Source organism: Pinus tabuliformis, chromosome 6, assembly GCF_031772625.1.
Source record: "Pinus tabuliformis cultivar Carrire ecotype Pingquan chromosome 6, CPIR1, whole genome shotgun sequence".
Taxonomy (NCBI): domain Eukaryota; kingdom Viridiplantae; phylum Streptophyta; class Pinopsida; order Pinales; family Pinaceae; genus Pinus; species Pinus tabuliformis.
The window spans coordinates 2,066,381,922-2,066,390,036 of NC_142292.1; positions in this window are offsets into that span (position 1 = coordinate 2,066,381,922).

The following is an 8,115-nucleotide window of genomic DNA, read 5'->3' on the forward strand; positions in this document are numbered from 1 at the left end:
TCTGAATGATGATAAACTCAGCTGAATGGTGACATAGACCGACATTTGGGCAAACCCTAGACCTAATGCCTAGTGACCAAATTTTGCTTGAAGACTCACTGAAATGACAAAATTTGACCTTGACACTTCAAAATCACTTTGTAAGAGCATATTTGATCACTGAAGGAAGGCTGGAAAGACTGAAACTAACATTGGCTCCAATGGGGATGGTAGCTCCTTGGAGGTAACAAGAACCTTAGACCTCTGGGAGAGCAGACCAGTGCTTGCAACCATTGGACGATGGAGTCATTATTTACACCTTTGACACAAAACTTTGACACAATTTATTGAATGAAAACTTGACTGAAACTTAACTGAAGCTTGACTCAAACCAACTCGATGGCAAACTAAAATAACTTGAAAAACTCACTCAACAGACCAAACACAAATGACTCATGACTGACTTAACTAAAACAAGAACTTACAAAGCTTATGGAAGGGCAGCAGACCATCAAGATGTGAAATCATGATGACAACCACCGGTGTTTCTTACAAGACAATATACCATCAAACGATATCAAAATGCCAATGCAACCAATCAAGCAGATGCCTTCTTGATTGGTTCTTCTTATCAGATCTTCTGGTCAACAGTACAAACCTATAACTGTGCATCCAAAAACATAGTTGACCGTATTCTCCTTCATCACTGAATACTGCAATAAACACTATCACTGCTGGCTGCAACAAATCTGCCATTGGATCCTGGAAAACATGAAGACTTGACATTGCCACTTCCTACTGAAAGAACATGGTTTCCTTTGCTTCAAATTCTGATCTACCTTCATCATGTGCTTCAGTAAAAGTATGCTCATGGGCTTCAAAAAATTCTGAACAAATGGGTGAGCAAATCTCCTCTTGAAATAACATTTCAACACATGAAACATATGAAGAATCTGAAAGGTAATCCTGTATGCTATGGTCTTCGGCAGTCAGACAATATGGTGGGTGATATTCATATGATATGACAGCCGGATTATCATTATTTGTTTGCTGATCTACAAGACAATCATCTTATTCAACAGAGGAAGAAGTTTCCCCAACACTTTCCTGACTATGTGTGCATTGCAAATCTGTTGTAGCTAGGGTTGTAACAAAACCTTTCAAAAGCTGATCTATCTCCTCTTCAGACAAAGGAGACAATGCCTTTTGTTTTCTTCTGCTTAAACAATAATTATCTTCATATGACAAGTCATTCAAACTATCCAAATTATGATTGAAAAAAGAGTTTTCACTTACTTGAACAAAGATCTCATCTTGCTGTTCATGAGCTGGCTGAATTACCTCCTCATGCAGGCTCTGTTCTGATGGCATAAGGACATTTGGATCAAGAACTTTGTCCATGATCTCAACAGCAAAATTCTCCCTTTCAAGATTCAGCACAAGGTATTCTTGGTCATCACAATCTGAATGTAATTCTGAAGTAGCTGTCCTAACATTATCACATTCTGCAATCAACACTGGACTTACTTGCATGCTGCTGTCTTCTGTGGGTAGATCTGAAACAAGCTCTTCTCTTTCATCAATTACAGCCATATGACCATCTTCAACCTGCTGATCTTGACAAGAATCTTCTAAGATTTCTATGTGCTGCTGAAACGGCTTTTCATACAGGGCTTCCATGATCTCTTCATCCATGAAATTATCATCTTCATAAAACTTCTCAAGGCTTTCAATAAGACTATAGGCATGCTTGCAACAGTCTTGAACTAAATTCAATGATGGATAAGAGTCCTTATATCGTTCAATGAACATAGCATGAAAATCTTTTAAACAATAAATACAAGCAGGCGGCAAACTTTCATACCATGATCGAGCTTTACCTTCCAGAGTGGCCAAGAATATCTTCATCAAGCAATCTTCAGGAAAATCAACCTTCAACTTGCGAATATGCATATGAAATCTAACTAGATGAAGAGCAGCATCCTTCTTACCATCATCATTAAATATAGGCAGATTCCTTGACCAATCTACCTTCGGAATTTTATTTGGAAAACCGGGGATGTGATCTCGGCTCAAGGGAGCATATCTTCTTGCGATCTGATCCATCTTGAAAAGCTCAAAGCTACTGATCTCTCTGCAGTGAAGTCACCATGAAACACTGATCGCTGTATTCTTCAGTGAAAGGAGTCGCCAAGTGAATGATTTCAGCCTTTCAAGTGTCTGATCGTTGTCCACTATCAACAATCAGATCTGAACTTGATACATGTACTGGGGTGAAATGAAAATGAAGTGTTGTTTTCACAAGCTCACGGAGATTGACTGAAGCAACGTTTATCTACTAACGCTGATGTAAAACAAGAGCGTGTTCAAAGGCTACCTGGCGTGACTTCAGGCTCCGTCTAAGACTTGCGAAACACACACATCAACACACAAACAAGTTTGTTCTCCCCAGTATGGTCGCCAGTATGTTAGCGCTTGAGATTTCACCCTAGGCTGAGGAAGGTAAACCTTCAAGGCAACATCAAACCATTTCACCTCGTAGCTAGCCCTACGGGGTATGAGAAGGCTCTCTCCGGTCAATCTCAGTAAAATATTCAATGGACAGAGATGACCAATACAGTGACACTGATATTAGGCTAGTAAACTGATAAGGGGGGTTGATTTAAAGTTTTTGGGGTTTTTGGTGGCAATTGGAGGGAGTGCAATTCAGGGTGTGGGGATTGAGCAAAGTTTTTGCAGGTGGGCCTTTGGGGCAAGGAAGGAGTTTGTGCTGATGCCTTAATCTGAGATGGATGATCAGGAATGATAGAGGAGGAGCTAAAGAGGGCAAACAACAACTTTGAATCCTCTTTAGACAGTGGAAAACATAGATATTGAACAAAATTAAAAGCTGAGCATGGCATGCATGAATTCAAACTTTATCACTTCATCTGTTCAATTAGCAGCAAAGAAAGAGATGGAACACATAAACACACTTACAATAACATGTAGAGAACACACCATCAACACAACAATCCACAATGATGTCTGCAAAACCCTGGCCTTCCTTTTCCTTAAATTGCAGTAATAGATGTACAATATGCAATAATACTTCTCCCACAAGAGTCCAACCATGAAAATGAACAAGAGAAGGCATAATATAGACCATCTAACTCCTTTCCCCACCTCTAGGGGTCGAGCTCAGCTTCCTAGGAGCAGTTTGAACTGATTCTAAACTAAGCACTAGATAATAGGTAGTCAAACAACTTGCCTCTATTACTTAGCTAACTCATCTATGCATTAATTATTCACTTTTTACATCAAGGAAGCTTCTAGAAGGGTAAAGAGAGATAAAATCTATCAATGTGCCATGAAAATTATACATTCATCCATCATCTACAAGTAAAAATCATCAACCAAGGTGAAAACAGTGTTTTCTGGCCTGAAAAGTCAAAACTGCCAAATTCAGCTCGAGTGGTCGCGCCCCCTGCTCGAGTGGTCACGCCCCTTTGCAGCCACTTTTGAGTCGGTTCCACTGGTCCAAATCAGGTGAAAGATGGCTCATTGGAAAGCTTGGTCTGTCTACTTTCCATCCCAAGTGGAATTTCTAGATTTGCAGTTGATTTGACCCCTCAAACGTCAATTCTCCCAAGGTCACTTTCTGCAACTCAAAAAGTGGGCAGAAAGTCAAAATTTTGATGTATTTTGAGCTTTTGGAGGCCCAAATCTCAAAATCAAGTTGACCCCAAGTATAGGTAATTCTAGGTTTTGCATGCCCTTTCCAAAAATGTCAACTTTTTGTGATTCTGAGCAGTCCTCCCGAGTGGTCGCGCGCGGGGTGAGACCACTCCAATGGCCAAAACCTGTAAATTGCACAAAAAATTCACAAATGACAAAATTTTCTCCAAATTTCTTGAAATTTGGGCTGGGAGTCCCCAATCAAGTACCATGCTCAGTCAAAGAGGCTTTGGCCAAAGTTTGGAGTGGATCGGGCGTTTTCCTTCGTTTTTGTGCTTTGGCCAACCGTCCTTGGAGCACCTTCGTTCTCGCCGGTATTTTTGACATTTCTCTCAAACCATGACACCTGTGAAAAAAGTGAAGGAGGTTTTTCTTCTTTGGCATGTTGTGGACAAAAACCTCTATCAGTTTTCCAAAATGCATCTTTGATTGCTCTGAAACATCATTTGAGTGAAACTTGTCCCGATGTGTGAAACAAGGAATTTTGTCGAAATGGAGCGAAATGAAGGGGATAGGGGGCTTCTAAATTCTTGGGGAAATTTTTGGAAGTAGGGAGGGATGTTAGGAAGCAGGGGAAAGTGGAATCTCAGAGATTGAGTGAGGGGAAGGGGTCGAAAAGGGCAAAACACAGGCCAAACCTAGAAAATTGCCAGGTTGTAGCTAGAAACTAGGGTTTGTGAAAAAATGAGGAATTTGGGGGATCTGAGGGATGGGAAGTGTTTGATAAGGTACTTTAAGGATAGGGAAAGGTGTATGAACATCTGGAAACAAGTTTTGTCGGTGATTTGACCATCCAAGAAAAATTAGCTTTCAAAACCCTAGGAGAGGGAAATGAGCTTGCCTAGGCACAACTGAAGCATGAACAAGGTGTGAAATGACTCATTAGACACTGACATGACAATGAAAACCCTCTGAATGATGATAAACTCGGCTGAATGGTGACATAGACCGACATTTGGGCAAACCCTAGACCTAATGCCTAGTGACCAAATTTTGCTTGAAGACTCACTGAAATGACAAAATTTGACCTTGACACTTCAAAATCACTTTGTAAGAGCATATTTGATCACTGAAGGAAGGCTGGAAAGACTGAAACTAACATTGGCTCCAATGGGGATGGTAGCTCCTTGGAGGTACCAAGAACCTTAGACCTCTAGGAGAGCGGACCAGTGCTTGCAACCATTGGGCGATGGAGTCATTATTTACACCTTTGACACAAAACTTTGACACAATTTATTGAATGAAAACTTGACTGAAAACTGACTGAAACTTAACTGAAGCTTGACTCAAACCAACTCGATGGCAAACTAAAATAACTTGAAAAACTCACTCAACAGACCAAACACAAATGACTCATGACTGACTTAACTAAAACAAGAACTTACAAAGCTTATGGAAGGGCAGCAGACCATCAAGATGTGAAATCATGATGACAACCACCGGTGTTTCTTACAAGACAATATACCATCAAACGATATCAAAATGCCAATGCAACCAATCAAGCAGATGCCTTCTTGATTGGTTCTTCTTATCAGATCTTCTGGTCAACAGTACAAACCTATAACTGTGCATCCAAAAACATAGTTGACCGTATTCTCCTTCATCACTGAATACTGCAATAAACACTATCACTGCTGGCTGCAACAAATCTGCCATTGGATCCTGGAAAACATGAAGACTTGACATTGCCACCTCCTGCTGAAAGAACATGGTTTCCTTTGCTTCAAATTCTAATCTACCTTCATCATGTGCTTCAGTAAAAGTATGTTCATGGGCTTCAAAAAATTCTGAACAAATGGGTGAGAAAATCTCCTCTTGAAATAACATTTCAACACATGAAACATATGAAGAATCTGAAAGGTAATCCTGTATGCTATGGTCTTCGGTAGTCAGACAATATGGTGGGTGATATTCATATGATATGACAGCCGGATTATCATTATCTATTTGCTGATCTACAAGACAATCATCTTATTCAACAGAGGAAGAAGTTTCCCCAACACTTTCCTGACTATGTGTGCATTGCAAATCTGCTGTAGCTAGGGCTGTAACAAAACCTTTCAAAAGCTGATCTATCTCCTCTTCAGACAAAGGAGACAATGCCTTTTGTTTTCTTCTGCTTAAACAATAATTATCTTCATATGACAAGGCATTCAAACTATCCAAATTATGATTGAAAAAAGAGTTTTCACTTACTTGAACAAAGATCTCATCTTGCTGTTCATGAGCTGGCTGAATTACCTCCTCATGCAGGCTCTGTTCTGATGGCATAAGGACATTTGGATCAAGAACTTTGTCCATGATCTCAACAGCAAAATTCTCCCTTTCAAGATTCAGCACAAGGTATTCTTGGTCATCACAATCTGAATGTAATTCTGAAGTAGCTATCCTAACATTATCACATTCTGCAATCAACACTGGACTTACTTGCATGCTGCTGTCTTCTGTGGGTAGATCTGAAACAAGCTCTTCTCTTTCATCAATTACAGCCATATGACCATCTTCAACCTGCTGATTTTGACAAGTATCTTCTAAGATTTCTATGTGCTGCTGAAACGGCTTTTCATACAGGGCTTCCATGATCTCTTCATCCATGAAATTATCATCTTCATAAAACTTCTCAAGGCTTTCAATAAAACTATAGGCATGCTTGCAACAGTCTTGAACTAAATTCAATGATGGATAAGAGTCCTTATATCGTTCAATGAACATAGCATGAAAATCTTTTAAACAATAAATACAAGCAGGCGGCAAACTTTCATACCATGATCGAGCTTTACCTTCCAGAGTGGCCAAGAATATCTTCATCAAGCAATCTTCAGGAAAATCAACCTTCAACTTGCGAATATGCATATGAAATCTAACTAGATGAAGAGCAGCATCCTTCTTACCATCATCATTAAATATAGGCAGATTCCTTGACCAATCTACCTTCGGAATTTTATTTGGAAAACCGGGGATGTGATCTCGGCTCAAGGGAGCATATCTTCTTGCGATCTGATCCATCTTGAAAAGCTCAAAGCTACTGATCTCTCTGCAGTGAAGTCACCATGAAACACTGATCGCTGTATTCTTCAGTGAAAGGAGTCGCCAAGTGAATGATTTCAGCCTTTCAAGTGTCTGATCGTTGTCCACTATCAACAATCAGATCTGAACTTGATACATGTACTGGGGTGAAATGCAAATGAAGTGTTGTTTTCACAAGCTCACGGAGATTGACTGAAGCAACGTTTATCTACTAACGCTGATGTAAAACAAGAGCGTGTTCAAAGGCTACCTGGCGTGACTTCAGGCTCCGTCTAAGACTTGCGAAACACACACATCAAAACACAAACAAGTTTGTTCTCCCCAGTATGGTCGCCAGTATGTTAGCGCTTGAGATTTCACCCTAGGCTGAGGAAGGTAAACCTTCAAGGCAACATCAAACCATTTCACCTCGTAGCTAGCCCTACGGGGTATGAGAAGGCTCTCTCCGGTCAATCTCAGTAAAATATTCAATGGACAGAGATGACCAATACAGTGACACTGATATTAGGCTAGTAAACTGATAAGGGGGGTTGATTTAAAGTTTTTGGGGTTTTTGGTGGCAATTGGAGGGAGTGCAATTCAGGGTGTGGGGATTGAGCTCAGTTTTTGCAGGTGGGTCTTTGGGGCAAGGAAGGAGTTTGTGCTGATGCCTTAATCTGAGATGGATGATCAGGAATGATAGAGGAGGAGCTAAAGAGGGCAAACAACAACTTTGAATCCTCTTTAGACAGTGGAAAACATAGATATTGAACAAAATTAAAAGCTGAGCATGGCATGCATGAATTCAAACTTTATCACTTCATCTATTCAATTAGCAGCAAAGAAAGAGATGGAACACATAAACACACTTACAATAACATGTAGAGAACACACCATCAACACAACAATCCACAAGAATCCACAATGATGTCTGCAAAACCCTGGCCTTCCTTTTCCTTAAATTGCAGTAATAGATGTACAATATGCAATAATACTTCTCCCACAAGAGTCCAACCATGAAAATCAGCAAGAGAAGGCATAATATAGACCATCTAACTCCTTTCCCCACCTCTAGGGGTCGAGCTCAGCTTCCTAGGAGCAGTTTGAACTGATTCTAAACTAAGCACTAGATAATAGGTAGTCAAACAACTTGCCTCTATTACTTAGCTAACTCATCTATGCATTAATTATTCACTTTTTACATCAAGGAAGCTTCTAGAAGGGTAAAGAGAGATAAAATCTATCAATGTGCCATGAAAATTATACATTCATCCATCATCTACAAGTAAAAATCATCAACCAAGGTGAAAACAGTGTTTTCTGGCCTGAAAAGTCAAAACTGCCAAATTCAGCTCGAGTGGTTGCGCCCCCTGCTCGAGTGGTCACGCCCCTTTGCAGCCACTTTTGAGTGGT